The sequence below is a fragment of the Rhinolophus sinicus genome, chromosome 12 (genome assembly GCF_057876585.1).
Source record: "Rhinolophus sinicus isolate RSI-liver-muscle chromosome 12, RSI-T2T, whole genome shotgun sequence".
In the NCBI taxonomy this organism is placed as follows: Eukaryota; Metazoa; Chordata; class Mammalia; order Chiroptera; family Rhinolophidae; genus Rhinolophus; species Rhinolophus sinicus.
In genome coordinates, this window is record NC_142512.1 from 21,219,878 (window position 1) to 21,238,664 (window position 18,787).

An 18,787-nucleotide genomic window follows, 5' to 3' on the forward strand; every position below is an offset into this window, starting at 1 on the left:
GGCACGCCAGGCTGCGCAGGCGCAGGAGCCGCTCCCGGCGAGTCCCGACGGCGGCGGCGGCGATTGAGGGGCTGGGGCGTGGAGCTGCTGTGGCGGCGGCGGTCGGCAACCGAGCAGCCATGAGGGCCGGGCCCAGTCACCGACAGTGAGTGGTGGTGGAAGGGGTTTGGGCGACGGGAGGGAAGCGGGGTTGGCTTGGAGGAAGGATACTCGGACTTGGGCGGGGGGGTTGGGCTCTGTCAGAGGCGAAGGGGCGTGGGGGAGGGACAGTTTGAGTTGATGACGAGAGAATTTGGGTCATGGGTGGGCAGATCGTCGGCCCCAGGGCTGGACAGCTTGTCAGAGGAAAGGGTATGCGCGCTGCAGAGTGAAGGAACCCACGGCAGGGAGAGTGTCCCGCGCTCCCCCGTTTGTCATCGTCCCTTCCCCCAGGACCTTTCGGTCGCCTCTCCCTTTCCGCTTCTTTCAGAGAATGGTCGTGGGGGGAGGGTGGTGGAGGATGAAAGCCCTGCTGGAGCTAAAGAAGCCAACTCTGATCCAGGCGGGGAAGGGCCGGTCGCCCGGACTAAAAGGCTACTCTGGGTAGAGAATGGAAGTCGGGAGCCCTCTGTTTAAAGCTGGGAGAGATCTAGAGAAAAGAGCTAGGGGCTTAGAGTCTGACAGTTTCGAACCCACGTCCATCACTGAAAAGCTGATAGATAGATAATCTTGGGCAGGTCCCACTTAACCCTTCTGAACTTCTGGAAGATGTAGGGCGTAAATGGGCTATTGCAGGCGTCATGCATGTGATTGAGATTGCTTATGGAAATTGTAGATTATTAGTACTAAGCTGATGTTACTGTATCACTAACAGTGTTACTGGTTTTTAGGTCTTACCGTTATTAGTGGAATGACTGATTTCTTTGTCAAGGCGAAGCATATTGTTTGTGAAACCTCAGTAGGCACATAACGTGCTTTCTACCTACCGTAGCCGGACCATCAGCTCTGATGCGTCTTTTGGAGCAAAAATTAATGTAAGGCCCGGTGTTATGTTATATTAGACTGGGTCTTATAATAAAATAAGCCTGGGTCTTATGTTAATTTTTGTTCCAAAAGACGCATTAGAGCTGATGGTTTGGCTAGGTCTTATTTTCGGGGAAACAGGGTGGGCCCAGCAGATGATGTGCAGAAATACCAGTTTGTTCTGTGATGTGACAAATTAGCCATCAGAGTTGTGTGGGAAAAATACCCCAGTCTCAGGCATTTTCACAAATGGTATGTAGCTCCTTATCCAAGAGGAAGGAAATAAAGAAAGGAGGGCCAACCTGTTAAATGCTTTCTGAACATAGCTCACTCAGGTTCATTCTTTTGTAACATAGTTAATACTAATGTGCTTTATAATGAGCTGAGAAAACTAGTTTGAGACAAGCTGGAAGGGCTGCACAGTGAGGGATGTGCAAATACAATTTGTTATTTTTAAATTGTACAAAGAGCTTTTCTTTACAAAGGGGTCTCTGGTTGCTCTAGGGCCCTGTCTCTGTTTTAGAGGTCAGATAAGCACAGAGCAGCAGCTTTTCAGCTCCACTTTTTGTTATTCTGGAACTTCCAGTGTGGAGCGTCAGAGAAAGACCTCTGTACAAGAGCCCAAGAGGAGGCTGGTTCTTTCTAATGGGCTGAAGGAGCACTTCTGAGGCTTTGTTATGTTGTTCTTGTTGTTTAGGGTAGACAAAGCAGAGGACAGAGTTAAACTGTGCTGCCAGAGAGAGAAGATGGCTTTCTGGCCACAGCTTTTGAAAGAGATGTGAAATTCCTTTCAAAAGGATAGAAAGAGATGACGGATGCTTCAGCTTTGCTGGCTCTGAAGATTGAGAGCTTGAAATGTTGAGGCCTTTTGGAAATTAGTGAGTGATTTGTCTTTCATCTGAGCAAAGGTAGGGAGTGGCTGTACTAGATCCTTAAAGGGTCTCAGATAAAGAAAACGAGTTATAGGAATGAGGGAAATGAACCCTAGTTGTCTTTAACTTCTCTATGTGGTAAAACGTGTTTTACCTCTCTTTCCTGAAAATGGACAGTGATACATCATTTTTAACTTGGCTCTCCCAATAAATTCTCTGACACCGATTATTCTTTTTTAGAGGCTAGTTTGAAAAAGGAAGCATTTGTCACTGTTGTCATAGGTCATTTACAGAATACAAATTTATTCTGTCTTTGACTATCACATGGAAGCTGAAGTAGAGGTACAGAATGTTAGAGCTGCCCTAGACATTTTATTTTTAATAATTGGATGTCTATTTTTAATTTTGGTAATGCATTTTTTCCTCTATTGGACATTTCCATCAGTTCAAACAAGTCCATAAATGCCATCCATGTTACATTAAAATGATAGAGGTTTGTTCAGCTGTGATGAGAATTTCCTGTCCATCCATTTTTCTATTCTCTTTCCTATTTGTGGTTACTTTTAAGTAGTAGATGACTGTTACCAAATGAGTAGACTTTCCCTGGGGGAGAGAAAGAGGACGGTCAGTGCTTTGATTGCCTGTTTTGCGAGCAGTCTGTCTCAAGTGGGGACCCGACATAGCAAGGGCTAAAAGAAATAAGGTTTACTAGTTCATTTTTGTTCTGATAAAGTGAAGCCTTGTTTTTAAAAAAGCATCTCAGAGCTCAGGGAAAACTTAAAAACAGTCTATTTAAAAACAAAATTATGGTGTTGTATCTCCATCTCTTTTTTACTGAGGATATTTGCTTGCAAACAGAATCATCGTTTCGTAAGAGCCCTCCTGATCTTGCCACCCATCCCATTTCTTAACTGAAGTCTCTTGTGATATTTTCACAGCTGCTAATTAATAATAGAGCACAAAGGTGTGGTTTTTTTTTTTGTCGTTTGTTTGGTTTTTGATAGCGTGCTAACAACTTTAAAGGAGGACTGACTATGAGAACATGTTAAAAAGGAAAAATAAAGAGGAGAATGTATTTAATTTAGTGAATTTGTAGGTTGGATCTGATATTTGGAGGGTAAAGAATAAAAGAATGTGTATGTAGGTTCAGAGTAGCCTTCTGAGGACCAGGGTTTGTTTACTGTGTTTAATACAGTAGTTGGCATAAAGTAATTGCTCATTAAATATTTGATGAATGAAAAAAACGAGAACCAATATGAATCATAGTCAGCAAGCGTGGGTTCAGATCTTCTGCAACTTTGTGTCTTTGAAGGAGCCTACCTGTGTAAGCTTACCTCAGTTCCTTCATCTTTAAGAGGAAGATAATAATCATACTTACTTCAGGGGGTTGTTGTGAGGGTTCAATGTTAAAATGGCCGCTGACCAGAGTGAGAGATAAGTGTGAAGTTACTGCATGTGCATAAGGTGTTTAGAATAGTACCTGATACTTGCTAAATGCTGAATAAATACTAATTATTACTGGTGTTTATTGGACTCACTTTCTGTGCCCAAATCTATGCTAGGCAAAGATGATTATGACATATCCCCTGCCCTCTGCACGTTCACAGTCCTGGTGGAGGAAACAGAAATATAACAAATATGCAAAGTAATTATAATAGGATGTAATACCTTATTTCATCAAACCTGTGGTGCCAGGGATTGTAAGGTTTACCATTATTTTACATGCCACTAAGAAGAAATGCTGCTAATGAGACTGCCATCAGTTACAAGATGTATTCTGTTTTCCGAGAAATGTGGGGGGAGTGTGTCTCAGAACTGCTGAAGTACAAGGAGTGTCCTACTACAGGGAGATGTAGCTTGTTACGATGGAAGGCTGGTGTAGTCACACAACAGCCTAGCCAACTGTCACCCCATGTCTTTCCTTAAGGAAAGAAGAGTCTGTGAGACTGTGCCTTTCTGGGTCTTTGTTCTATCCTTATGTTTACACCTTATGTCTCTCTGTCTGGTCCCCAAAAGACGGTTTGCAGCCAAAGATGGGTAAGATATCTCATGGTAGATACAACCTAAGCCAGGCGGAACCGAGTGGGGACCCCAATGAGCTGCCTTAGAAAAATATGGGAAGGGGCCTTGCCTCCCCTTCCCCCTGCCTAGGAAAAGCTGTTGCTGGCTCTGCCTTTTCCCTGGCACCTGTTTGTGAGAGAAGTTACAAAAACAACAAAGATCAGTTCTCTCCACTTAGCTCAACAGGAACTTACAAAATAAGAGACTTGACCCTTCTGACCCTGAGAAGGTACATACCTTAATTAGGACATTGTGGGACCTTGTGCTTCAGCTGTTGACTGACAAAGGGTGACTGAGATAAATATTTTTCTGTTATGTGTGAGTTTCAGAGACTGTGTATGAAACAATGTTGCTTTCTCTTGTTTTTGCATACCTAGTCAATAACACACCCCCCCCCTCGGCCCTATTCTGGGCTCCAGTCTTCTGAGACTGAGAGACCCCTGGACTTCCGGAGAGATTTAACTGCATTAAGTTTCTGTTTACAGTTTCTTTCTAAAAAACTTAACCCAAACCGCCCCTTCTCGCACCCTCACTGCCTGTGTTGCGCTGGACCGACAGGCTGGGTGCAGGTGTTGTCAGTAAAGGCCTCCTGCATTGCACCTGCATGATAGAACCTCACAGGTGGACAGTTGAGGAAGATAGGGCATTCCAAGCAGACAGCAAAGTCAAAATGGGAAGGGCATTATTGATGTGTACCACCATATGAGGACAAGCAGGAGGAGGAAATGAGCTAAGACTTTGGCAGAGTAACATTGTATCATGCAGCAGAGCAGGACAGGAAGCTTGGAACATTTTCAGAAGAGACAGCCTAATTCTTGGATTTAAACTCCTAAAATATTATAGCAACTCTAAAAACATGATTCTAATATGATATGTTGGGAAGTGAGAGTGAGTGTGAGAAGCAAAGTGGCCAGGGGAAGGGCTGCTGACCTGAGTGGGGTGTAAGTGTGAAGTCAGTACTCGTGGTGAGAGGTGAATGCAGAGAAGTGTTTCATATTTATTTCTGTCTTTTCACTGCCTGTCAAGGTCTTGATTATGTCCTTTTTAGAGCTTTGTAACTCAGAGAAAAGGAATACAACTTGAGAGGAAACATGCTAAGTTTTCTTTATTAAAGATGCATCTCCGATTTGATGACTCAGTTATAAAATTGTGATTTGGTACAGCACTGGATTGTGCTGTTTTATGGGAAAATATAGGTAATTCAAGGAGTGATAAAAGACTTATTCAGTTACTAATTTTCTGGTAACTAACCCTGAAGGCAGTAGGGAAAAATATGAAAAACTAGAAGTAACCTAAGCATGAAGTGTCTTTTCTTTTCACCAGCGAGCCAAAACTAGGCTTGAATCTCTTAAGCTTATTGGACTCTGATCTCACTGAGAAATGTTGGAGTTGATCCTTTTAGCAGTCAAGTTCAGCAGACATTGTGCTGGGCACTGGGATGTGAATGACATATCCTTGTTTTTAAAGAGCTCACATTTTGATTGGACACTCACATGAATAGTTATGAATCAGTACAATAAGTGCTATCATAGAGATCTGTACGCAGTGCTGTGGGAGTGCTGGGTCTCCCGTGGGGGCAGGAGAAGGGTGGAGGCTTCCTAGAAGAGTCGGTAGGATCTTGAAGGATGAGCTTCAACAAAAGGATTGGAGAGGGTCGTGTTTCAAATGCAGAGGACAGCTTGCACAGGGCTACAGAATTATCAGGGTGGAGACCTGCGCCTGGGCCCCTGGTTTAATGTGGCTAGATCATGGGGTATGAGGAAAGAATTGGAAGGCAGTGAGGTGAAATAGGGGTTTGAGCCCAGTTGGGGATGGCCTTGGAGAGGGGGCTCAATTTTATTTTGTAGGTGCTGGGGAGTCATGGGAGAGTTTTAAGCTAGTAAAACACTTTGTTCAAAAGTAACACCGTTGACCCATAAACAACTATTTAAGGAGAGGGGAAAGTAACACCATTGACCTTGTGGCAGTTAGATTAGAAAAGGTGAAATTGGCTGCAGGGAGACTAGTTGGTTGCGAGATTGATGAAATGATCACTTGAGATATGAAGACCTCAGTGACGTTGGTAATGGCGGAATTATAGACGATTGAAGAGCTTCTTAGGAGACTGACGAGAAGGACTTGTTGACTTTATGTTGGGTAGTGTGTAAGGGAGAAGGGGTTGTCACAGCTTGATTTGAAATTACTTGCTTGGGCACGTAAGTGGGTGGTGATGTCATTAACCATGGTAAGGAATCCAGGAATAAGAAGCTGAGACGTGGGAGGGGAAAATGAGTTTGATTTTGGTACATTCGATTTGAGGTGTCTGGGAAATCTAGGAGCAAATGTCCAGTAGGGTTCTGTTTATTTGGGTCTTGCGTTCAGTAGAAAGGTTTAGAATGGAGCTGCTGGTCTAGAAATCAGTAGGGTGTAAGTAAAAGTCCTCATGACCACCTTGTGAGTCTGGGCGCCACATGCTTTCTGTGCTGTTTGTTCACATCATCTGGAGAGATTGGCTTTATGGGAATATGACACTCAGTACCTTCTCTGCAGTGGTTCATACAATGCCGATCCTTTTCCTTATTTTTCCATTTTTTAATGTGCTATATACACTTGGCTTAAATGAACAGTTTTTAGATTGTAAAAAAGAATAAAACACAAAAAACCTTTCACCTTAATGGAAAGAATAGTATTACTTTTAATTAAATAAGGATACCATTCATGCTTAAAATAAAAGCACATACAGGTTTGTAAAATTTTCAGTGAAAGGAAATTATTGTGCCTATCAGCTGTACATCTTTTCCTGTTCTCATTGGTTTACCAGACTTAGAAAAACTGTCTTTTCTAACATGGGTTCCATTATAAATAAGAGGTGGGGTGGGGGGGAAGGAATCTGTTCCATTGAATGCTTCAGATTAGAAACTAAGTGAGTTTTATGAACCAGAACCTCAGATTTGAAGACCGCAGGATAGTTTTGAACCAGTGATACCAGGTTAATTCAGAGTTGGGATTGGTAACTCAAGCCAACTATGTCCAGTCTTCTGCTACCCCACAGCTTTTTCACCAGTTAGGCAAGAACTGAAAACACTGAAATAAATATACCTGATGGTAAGCAGAAGATATACATGCCGTTGTTGGCTTTTTTGAAGGACAGTTTGGTATAATTTAGGTGCTTTTTTATAGTTCATGATTTTGAAATAGAAGCAGAGATATATTTTATGAAAGGAAGAAATATGCAGAGTATCTCAAGTTGTTGGTAGATTTTAGCTAAGCTTTTTTAATACTGACATTAAACAGATGTATGGCTTTGACTGGAGAATCAAAAGCTGGGAATCAAAGCCATCACCAAAGATCTTGACTTGGTTCAAGGCTTAACTCTCCATGCTTCCCTTTTTGCCCTTTCCTTGGGGATTTAATGTTAAAAATAAAAGAATTCTGTAGATATCTTTTTACTTCTTTATTATGGAAAATTTCAAATATATACAAGAGTAGACAGAACAGTATAATGAATAATGAACCCTATCACTCTGCTACAATAATTGTCAACTCATACCAGCCTTGTACCCTTTACCGACTGTGTACCCCCCATCCACTAACCCACCCAAAAGATTTTTAAGAAAATCCCAGATATCATAGTTTCATGAATAAATAATTCAGTATATATTTCTAAGAGAGATAGACTAAAAGGAAAAATCGCACAAAAATTAATAAGCATTTCTTTCTTTTCCTTCCTTCCTTCCTTCCTTCCTTCCTTCCTTCCTTCCTTCCGCACAGTTCACTGTGGCCCATGCGGGGATCGAACCGACAACCTTGGTGCTACCAGAACCACGCTCTAAACCAACTGAGCTAACTGGCCACGCCAAGCATTTATTTTATTTTTTTCTTGATTGCTTTTAATCTAATTTTTTTTACATTTTTTTATTAGTTTCAGGTGCACAAGACAAAGTAATACTTGGACGTTTATCATTTATATCCCTCACACTGTGTGAAGCCCCCTCCCCCCATCCACTATCCCTCGGACATCGCACAGAGCCATTAGGTTTCCACTGTCTCTTCCTAATGCTGTACTCTGCTTCTTGTAAGTATCAAGCATTTCTTAATATCATCAATTATCCAGTCAGTTTTCACATTTCACCAGTTATCTCAATAATTTTCCAACTGTTTTATTTAAAACAGTATCCAAATAATTGTCCATATGTTATAGTTTTCATATGTCTCTTTATCTTTGACTCCGTAGTTTTGCCCTCCATCTCCTTATTTGTTTATTGCAGATCTCTCCTTTTTAAAAGCTGCTATCACCTGTTCTTTTGGAGGTCTCTTTTTACAGTATGTCTGCAAAGTAGGACATCCCCTTTTCAACTTTCTTTCTTGCTGTCATTCAGAACAAAGATTTATGCATTGCTCATTCTGCTAGAAGCTAAGAAGGAAGTAGCTAGTAGTATAGCTAATTCCTGCCTACCCAGAATTTATGTCTTGATGGGAGAAACAAATAAGTTAACTGTCATTTATAGAATATAATGTGTTAAAAGAGTGGTGATAGAGGACCTTGGGGTGCAATGGAAACATGGGAACCCCGTAACCCATTTTTATAGGATCAAGAAAGGTTTGTGAGTGGCAAAATGTTCAAGGTTTAGCCCTGAAGGAAGAGTTGGGAGTTAGGTGAGAAGTTAAGGAAGCTTACTGGCGGTAGAAGGACCATTGTTTGTAAAGTAGGTGAGGAGTTAGGGAAGATTACTGGCTGTAGAGAGACTATTGTTTGTAAATTACAAGAAGCTTAATGTTGTTTGTTTTAACTATTTGGAATAAACAGCATGTCTTTTAGGAAAATTAGGTTTTCAACTTTATTGTACCAAATAATATTAATACATATCTTTGTGCAAAGCATTTTTCTTCCCTTCTGCATTGCTTTAGGAAATCTCAGTAGCTGTACAGGTAAAAAATCAGACCCTTAAAAAATAAACTTAAGATTTCCAATCTTTACAATACCCCCATCATTTTTCTTAAGGTAAACATAGGGGGGGAAGCATTTTCCTAATCCATTGAGATTTTGCTTCCCGGCAATTGTCATCAGTTTGGCTCAAATAAACTCATTTAAACTTTCTAAAAAAAAGAAAAGGTAAACTTAGGCAGCTAATTCCTACCTGAAAGCAGACACATTTCGGGAATGTTGAAAAAGTCTTGGACAAGCTGATTCTAAAGTTTATATGGAAAGGCGAAGGGACAAAAATAGCCAAAGCAATGCTGAAAAAGGACAACAAAGTAAGAAATAGAACCTGATATCAAGACTTAACTAAAGAGTTACAGTAATCAAGATGGTGTGGTATTGGCAAAAGGATAGATACATAGATCAGTGGACGGAATAGAGTCTAGAAATACAACTGCGCTATTAAATATGTCTGTTGATTTTTGACAGAGGTGCAAAGGCAAGTCAAGAAAGGATAGTCTTCTTAACTAGTTGTTGAAATAACTAGATAGCTATATGCAAAAAGAAAAAAGAGAAAAAGAATCTCAACCTATATCTCATACTTTATGTAAAAATTAACTACAAATCGATCACAGACCTAAATGTAAAATGGAAAACTATAAAATATTTAGGATAAAACAGGAAATCCTTGTTACCTTGAGTTAGGCATAGAGTTATTAGATACCAACACCAAAAGCAAGCTCCATAAAAGAAATAATTAATTGTACTTCATCAAAATTCACTTCTGCAAAAGACACTCAAGCGAATGAAAAGACAAGACACAAGAATGGGAGAAAAGGGGCCGGCCCGGTGGCTCAGGCGGTTAGAGCTCCATGCTCCTAACGCCGAAGGCTGCTGGTTTGATTCCCACATGGGCCAGTGGGCTCTCAACCACAAGGTTGCCGGTTCAACTCCTCCAGTCCCACAAGGGATGGTGGGCAGTGTCCCCTGCCACTAAGATTGAACATGACACCTTGAGCTGAGCTGCCGCTGAGCTCCCGGATGGATCAGTTGGTTGGAGCGCATCCTCTCAACCACTAGGTTGCTGGTTCGACTCCTGTAAGGGATGGTGGGCTGTGCCCCCTGCAACTAGAAACAGCAACTGGACCTGGAGCTGAGCTGCGCCTTCCACAACTAAGACTGAAAGGATAACAACTTGACTTGGAAAAAAAGACCTGGAAGTACACACTGTTCCCCAATAAAAGTCCTGTTCCTTTCCCCAATAAAATCTAAAAAAAAAAAGAATGGGAGGAAATATTACGTTGGGGCAAAAGTAATTGCAGTTTAAAAGGTTAAAAAAAAAAGTTACAAAAACCGCAATTACTTTTGCACCAACCTAATATTTGCAAATCATGTGTCAGACATAGGACCTGTATCCTGAATGTATAAAGAGCTCAAAGAGCTCAAAATTCATCAAGAAGAAAGCAAATAACACCATAAAAAATGGATGAAAGATTTGAAGGTCTTCACCAGAGAAGATAGATGGATGGCAGAGAAGCACATGAACATGAAAACTGCTCAACATCTTATTAGAGAAATGCAAATTAAAATCGTATGAGATATGCCATTAGAATGGCTAAACAACAGTAAAGAAGAAAACTGACCAGATTCTGGATTGGCAAGGATGTGGAACAACTGGAATTCTGGAAAACATTGTGATAGTTGCTTCTAAAAACATACACTTAGCATATGATGCAAGTATTTACCCAATTGAAAGGACAACCTATGACACAAAAACCTGTTGCGTGAATATTTATAGCAGCTCTATTTGTACTTACCCAAAACTGGAAACAACCTGAATGACCCTCAACTTTGGAATGGATAAACCAACTGTGATACATTCATACAATGGAATACTGCTTAGCAATAAAAAGGAACTATTCATATATGCAATAACACGAATGAATCTCTAATGCATTATGGTAAGTGAAAGAAGCCAAGTTCAAAAGGCTACTCACTATGTGATTGAATTGATGACGACATTCTGGAAAACTCAAAACCATTGGGACAGTGGAGAACAGATCAATGATTGCCTCAGGTTCGGGGTAGGGGGAGTGTTTGACTACAAAGGCGTAGCATGAGGAAATTTGGGGGGGTGATGGAACTGTTCTGTACTTGATTGTGATTTCACAACTATGCATTTATTAGAACTGTTAGAACTGAATCCCCCAAAATTAATTTTACTGTGTAAAAAAAAAAAAAGGTCTGAGGGTGAGAGATGTTAAAGAATTCCAGAAATGTAATTTCCTAAATATATTTGAATTTTTTAACGATTTTATTTCTTTTTTGAATGTATTTTAAGTAATTTAAAAGATACATAGTGAGAGGTCTCTGAGTAGAAATTTTAGATCCTTCAGAATTTATTTTATTTTGAAATGCAGTTGTGTGTTCTGATTCGTACGATTTCAAGAATGCTTTTCCAGTTATTTTCTACTTTGTTAAGTTTGCTTATTTGCCAAGTATTATGCTGCGCACCTTTCCTAGTCTCTTGTTCCTGTCCTAGGGTACTGCTGGGTCAAGCTGAAGATAAATTCTCTACTTCAGCACATGAAAAAGGATTCACTAGTGAGATTGATCAAGTTAATTGGGGGGCATGTGGATCTCATCCAAAGTCTAGCCAAGCTATCTGTTCTCCCAGGCAATACTTAATGGACGGAACCTTGGACATTCAGAATATTGTGGCAGGAGACGTCCTGAATATTTTTGGAAGTTGTATATTATGGCTTCCAGGTGAGTGTGGATTTTCAGGTTTGGGAAGACATTGAGAACATTGGCTGTGACTTATAGTTGGCTGAACCAGGTCCAATATTGATTAACAGCATTTCCCCCTCTGCCTGGCATCCTTCCCTCTGCTGCTGCTTTCTCATGAGAGGCTATTTGAACTATCTGCTAGTGTTTCTGGATCATGTCTCTACTCTGCTCTTTTTTTCCACAAGTACTCTGATTTTCCACCAGATCTCAAATGTCTAAGTAAGGACTTTAATAAAGTAAGGTCATCCCTCTTAGTAGGGAATTGTTGGGTGTCTGGGTGTCTGTGTCTCACCTAAATATTTTCCTGTTCTTGGGAAATTGTTATTCCAGTTGATCTCTAATCCTTTAATGTTGTTCTCCCCTTACCTTTCTCTCAAAGGCCATCAAGTGGAAATTGTCTTTACTTTTTTCTCCCACACCTGTGGAGTTGACTGGTTTATATTCACGGTGGCCTTTCCTTTCTTGCTCTACTATTAACCCCTCTGATATTGGTGCATCACTGTTTCTCTTTCATTTGAATCTTCAATCTTTGTCTTGCTTTCCCTCAACTCCCTGTCTCTACCCAACCCCAGTTGCTGCTCCGTTTTTCTCCTGTTCATAAAAGTAGTGTTCCCCCGGCTCCCTTCACTCTCTCAGCCTATTTGTTCCTCAAGCATGTAATTTGATTTTGTCCCCACCACTCCACTGAAACTGCTCTGCTCAATGACCTAATTGTCAAACCCAGACGACACTTTTCAGTCTTCGTTTATTTTTGCCTCTCTGCTTCTTTAAACTGTGATATTGTCCACTCTTGGTTTTTTCCCTCTTACCTTCTATTTCTTCTTAGTCTCGTAGTTTCCTTTTCTTCTACCCAGTCCTAAATGTGGTTACATATTTTTGTTGAAGTGTTAAAATCTTTTAATGTTTTTGTGCCATCACTTTAGGTAGATTCCTGTTCTCTAAAATCCTACTTCAACTAGGGTTATGGTATTACATGTACAACGGTGAGTGCATGAGACTGTTTGTCAGAGTCAGGTCCCTGGTCTTGGAAAAGCATAATGGGTTGACCTTGGCCTTACGATAGATACATCAGTTTTCTCAGCTGTCAAATGAGGGTAACAGGACCAGTTTACCTCAGTGAGTGGTTGTGAGGCATGACTACTAATGAAAATTATAAAACACTTTGGCAAGTTAAAGTGTGATGTGATATAAATGCTAAATAATAGTTCTTTATTGGGATGTTGTGAAAATTAACAACATGGTAGAGGCCTTAAGTTCCTTTTGAGAAAGGTGATATCTTTTTATAAATTTTGTTAGAAGGAACAACTAGCTCAGACTTTGGGAAAAGATTGCTACCTTAAGCTGCAGTGTAACAATTATGGAATCATAATGAAACAATTTTTTATTAAAGAGAATATTTCCAAGATTTGTTATAACTTTAGAGGACTTGTATCATTAGCGTTCTTTCCATCTTGGCTTTTTGGTTCAAGTGAGTATATGAATGCCACCGAAGGCCAGTGATAATACTGAATGTTTAAAGGACTGGTGGGGGTGATTTATTTATATTTAAAGCATCACAGCCAATCAGTAGAATTCACAAAAAAGCATGGAAAAGCATTTTAGTTTATGTTAGGTGACACCATATAGACACTTTAACAGAGGCTTAGGTGATGGTTGCAGTTAGGCTTTGAAGAGGGACATGGTACCATTTCAGGCAAAACTAGCACTCCTTGTTCCATACCAGAGTCTAAATATAGAATTGATGGCATTATGTACTTAGAAAATGCTTGAAATTCGAATCTGATGAACTAAACTTTTCTCAGCCTTTAAAGTGGCAGTCAAACAGGAAAATTGGGACGTGTTTCTTTTGATGCCTAAAGTCAATAAGGGAAAACTGAAATGGTTAAGTAGTGGTGCTGACATATGCTCAGAACTTGACTCTGCTGGGATCTTGTGTATTGTTTTTTCAATAGGGACCTATGTATTGTTAATTTTAGAACAAAGTGACATGAGGGTCCTAGATTTACATAGGTTGGAATTGAATCTTTTTTTCTGGAATTTGAGTTCTCCCATAATCCATTACCTCTTTGTATAAAGGACAAATAAAAGGCTTAGGTTTCTTTTCCTCTTTGATGGGAAGACTGTACTTGCTTTTGCAGCACCAGGCATTATTTGCTTTCCTTTTGCATTTGGTGACTGATAAAGGGTTCCCTGAATGGCCTGCTTCCACAGCAAAGGTAGTTGAGTAAGCTTACTGTCTTGGAGGTGCTTTACTTCTGTGGTTGTATTTAGACTTTATGTTATTTGCTTCCAGCATCTATCTGCCTTATTCATTGTAGAATCAAGGATTGACTTCAGCTATTTTATGTTCATAGGTAAAGGTTCATCTTATATTCTTATTTTAGTTTCTTTGGATTTGATTTGCAGTTTTCTTGTGTCCATTCTGCTTAATAGTTCCCAGTAGATATTCACAAAGCTTCTACCTAAATGTTTTTAGAAATGAATTCCTTATGCTAGGCACCCTTATTTCCCCCTCCCTCCAGCTTTATTGAGGTGTAATGGACAAAATTATAAGATATTTAAAGTGTAATGTGATGATTTTAGGCACCCTTACCTATTTTTTTTTTTTTCTTCCATTCTGAGTTGCCAAGATTTCTCTGGAAGCTTGCAGTTGGCAGTATTATCAAGTCAAAATACCTTTAGGACTGTATGGAGACAGCACTTTCACAACTTCCTAACACTGTGGGATGTATGTAATATTTGATTTTTTATGTATTTTTTCTGTGACTACTCATTCATGTCCTTTGAAAAATTTCCCTTTTGGTTATTTGTCTTTTTCTTATTGACTTTTGAAAGTTCTTTGTGTTTTGTGGCCATCAACTCTCTTCCATAAGTGTTGCAAATATTCTTTAAGGCTATGAATAAGAAGTGAGAAAGTAGGCTATTGCAGTAAATGCTTATCCAAGATGATATTTGCTTAAAATGTTTGCCTTGGTTATTTGAGCAATGGTAAGCTTCTTTTGTCTCTCTCCTTCCAGAGATGCATAGAAAAAGCTCCTTCTGTCTGAAGTAAAGTGTTGGCTCTGTGTTGGTTATAATTTGCTTTTCCTGGCTGGCAAAGCCGCCTTTTTGTTTTCTGTCTTCTGACAGATTATAGGATTGTGGGGAAACAGCGTCCAGGGCTTTTTCAGGAACTGTGCCATTTTATCTACAGGAGAAGCCATTGGCTTTGGCACTAAAAGAGAATTGGCTCTGCATTTAAAGATGCCAAATCATACTTGATTCACAAGTTTGCTGTCTCATTTTGTGTGTGTGTGTGTGTGTGTGTGTGTGTGTGAAACCTTTTCAGGATGTTGGCTTTTCATTTTTCTACCATGTGCTACCCCATCAATATGAGATATTAACAACTTGTCCCTTTTCTCCAACTTCCCACCGCCAACATATGCAATCCAAACATCCCAAACCATAGCAAATGATATAACAGTCATTTGAGGATGAGGGAAAAATACACCACACAAATGTTTCCATTGTTCTTATGGTGACTTGGAGCTTTAATTCTGGTTTATCAGTTAAAACCTTAGTCTTTCCTATGGAAACTTGAATTATTTAGGTGTGGAAATGATTTGCCAACCAACATGTCTCTTTACAGAGGCTTTTCAAAGACAACAGTGAAAACTAATTGTCAGGGTTCTCTATCTCCTAACTTGGGTGCATTTAGAGTGCATTTAGGAAATTTCTACTTACTCATTTTCCCTTGACAGACACTCTCTTTTCAGGGGAGTGTAATATAATTTATCCTGATTTCTACTGAGAAGTTTTATTGTCATGTAAGCAGTCTTAACTCCAATTGTATCTGTTACCTTCATGCTTTTTAAACCGTGTACAATTGATTTTGAAACCTAGCCAACTAGATATTTTAGCAAATCTTCCATACCCAAGAAGGCCTCATGCCTCTACTTTCTAAAGAAAACAATTTAAAGATACCTTCAAGGTATAGCTTATTTTCATTTGAATTAAAGCAGGGAAGATTGTTAATAGGAAAATCAGCCAGTTTGGATAAGCTGGTTTGTCTAGTGTGAATTATGATATGGACACATGTTTTTTCTCCCTGTGCCAGAAATGCTTTCCTTTCTGTTCTGCCCTAGGCCCCCAGTCTTGCAAAAGTTGGGGTTTGGTTCTCATGTGCAGTTTTTAAATTGGTGTGTCTCCTCTCACTAGACTAAGTTGCTCATTCATCTTTTTGTCCCTGAGGTCCAATAGAGTTCCTGGTATATGGGAATGCAATAAAAATGTGGTGATGTGAGTGAATGAATGAATAAATTGAACTCCCACAGATAAGGTGAATGGATTTTACAGTTCCCTCTAGTGTCTGAAAGAGAAAGTGTAGCCAGTTTTTAAAAAACAACAAAAAATCTCTTAAGGGATACCTTGCTATTAAGTTGGTGCAAAAGTAATTGCGGTTTTTGCAAATTTTTTTTTTTTTTAACCTTTTAAACTACAATTACTTTTGCACCAACCTAATACATTGAAATAGTAGTTCAAGGCATTGCCTTTTTGTTTTTTAACTTTAACACTTGTATTTTCAGACCTGCTGCTTTCTTTAAGTCTAGTGAATCATAACGTTTCTTACCAAGGTCTGTGTTCTGTCTCATGACTGAATTCTGTAAAATGTCCCGGAGCAGGTCTTTACGGGGAAAATACCTTTTTAATAGTGTTCAGCTTCTGTTAATGCTGATCGTTTTTACTGTTTTGTCTTTGTTATGTGATTCTACTGAAAACTGTGTGTTTATTTTGATTGGAGTAAATGATCAAAGGCAGCTTTTTTTTTTTTTTTTTTTTTTGCTTGTTAAATGTCATTAGGGAAATTTGCAAAATAGAGTACTCAAAAAATACTGAAGTGCAACCTGATCAGTGATCAGACTAGGTAGGTAATTACCTAGTTTCAGTCCAGCCCATTGATCTTTTCTTTCTATTTGTGAGAGATGACGTGTTTGTTTTATCTTTTAATATATTTTACTAATTAAAAAAGCAAGACATGTCTAACATAGAAAGTTTAAAAACTGTAAAAAATAATCTGTAATTCCACATCTTAGCTAATCTATTAAAATTACAAAGTAATACATATATTTTTAAAAGATCAAATAAAACATTTAAAGATTGTCTCCTTCACCTCTCCCTACCCCTTCTGTCCCCCACTCAGTGGTAAATAAGCACTGGTGACCAATTGGTGTATACACGTCCAGGTATTTTTCTTGGAACTGTAGCCATATGTATTCATAGGTGGTTAAGAAATGGATGTCATTATTTTATAATACAATCTGAAACTTGGTATTTTTAAAGCTTTTATTGAGATAAAACATACATACGGAAAAGTATACATAAGTAGACAGCTCAGTGAATTTTCACAAATTGAACATACTTATGTAAATAGTTCCCAGATCAAGAAACGTTGAAGCCCCTCCTATCAATTTATCAATTTGTCCAGGATCCTGTTGAGGCAGAGCAGCTAAGTACTTAGTAGTGGCAGAATGAGGACTTGGTTATTTGTTCTATCTTGAAAATGAATTAAGAAAGTTATTAATGCTTTCAGCTTTGGTGGCTGTTATGAGAACTTGAGTCATTTAAATGATTTGGGCTATTCTTTTACTACAAAGTTTACTGGTCTAAATATTTATTGAGGACTTGATTACATATGCCTTACTGTGCAAAATTGTGAAGGGAGAGATATAAACGCAAATATACTAGCTCTGAGTTACAGCCTAACTTAGGAAGACAAATCACATATTAAACAACAGAACAATTAAATACAAAATTGTATGTGGTAGTGATTCAAGATGGATCATCGCTGACACCATCAAATAAGGCTCCATAAGGGAGGTAGAATTGGAGCTGGGTCTTGAAGAATGGGTAGGATTTAAATGTAATGCTTGTAACACCACAAGTCATGGCAAGAAAGTAGAAATAGAGGAACATGATACATGGACAGTGAGCAAGAAAATCAGTCTATCTGGTGTGGGGAAAACATGCTGAGAAAAGGTAGGGAGTTACGTTTGATGCCATAGGCTAGTGCCAGGTTATGGAAGATACAACAACCGCAGAGTGGAAACTTGGCTGGATGACATAGGCACCAGTGAGCCACTATATAGCTTAGTGGAGAGGAGTATTAGATTTGGAGCCAGAAGACTCAAGTTCTAATTCTGACTTTTCCGTTTACCAGCTATGTCACCTAGAGTAGACCACTCAACTGCTTTGAACCTCTGTTTCTTCATTGTAAAAATGGAGGAAATTTTCTATTTCATTGGTTTATTATGAAGATAATATTATATATGTATATATAAATTTCTTGACACAGGGCCTTGCACCTAGTAAGTGTGCAATGAATTGCCCTGTTTCTGTAGTTCTTAAAGGAGAAGAGCCAATGTACGAAAGCAGTGGTATGTGGAATAAGGGAGAATAGAAAGAAGTTATAATTACCCCCACAGACACATGGTAAGGGTGTCTGTTAGGGTACTGGCAAAATAGAAAGAGTATATTTGAGGGGCATGAAAAGAATTCAGTTGGACTTGAAGTCTTCTTTAGGAGGAAATGTTTTGGGCGTCCCTGTGATCTTTTATGAAACAATTGTAATTCCTTTGTGGTTTTTTGGATTATATAGATACTTTTGGCAGATGAATTTGACTTCTTAATTTCAGTTAAGGTATTTGAAACCGCCTAAGAATTCCTTGTTTATGTTTTAAAAGAGGATGTTAGAAGTTTTGTCTGAATTACCCAGTTTTCAACATTTGTGAAAATAATGGCGAGACACAGGTATATTTGTGTTTGATGTCTAGGCAAATCAATTCGTACGTGAGTGACCTTGAAAGGATTTAAGTTTTAGTTTCTATTTAATCCTTTAAAAAAAATCGCCTTTATCAAGAAGGCTGGACTCTGAAGGCACTGACTCACAAGTTTCCTTTTGCCATCAAGAGTACCTTTCAGGTCAGCTCTTCTAAACATTAGCTTATTGAGTATTGTTTCGTTATTTTAATATGGAAAATGCCACAGGATTGCTAAATGACGTGGAGGAGAGCTGTAACTGCTTTTGTGCTCTTGAGAATTTTTGTTCTAGTTCAGGAGAAGATGGGTGGCACTCACTTGCTAGCTAGTCTGACACGTTTGTGGGCAGAATTTAAAATAAACAATT

At 39.1% G+C, this 18,787-nt stretch overlaps 1 protein-coding gene across 4 annotated transcripts in view; it reads left to right on the forward strand.

Moving 5' to 3' along the window:
* FAM222B (family with sequence similarity 222 member B) overlaps positions 1 to 18,787 on the forward strand; it is a 56,427-nt gene continuing 37,640 nt past the window's right edge. Inside the window, exons 1-2 of one of the 4 annotated variants that reach the window (XM_074320198.2) lie at positions 24 to 145; positions 7,837 to 7,989. The gene's annotated coding sequence lies outside the window, so the exon portion shown is untranslated. Of the gene's footprint in view, positions 146 to 7,836; positions 7,990 to 11,585; positions 11,605 to 18,787 lie in introns of those variants that run through there. The other 3 variants (XM_019739543.3, XM_019739541.3, XM_074320197.2) reach the window with 3 other exon arrangements.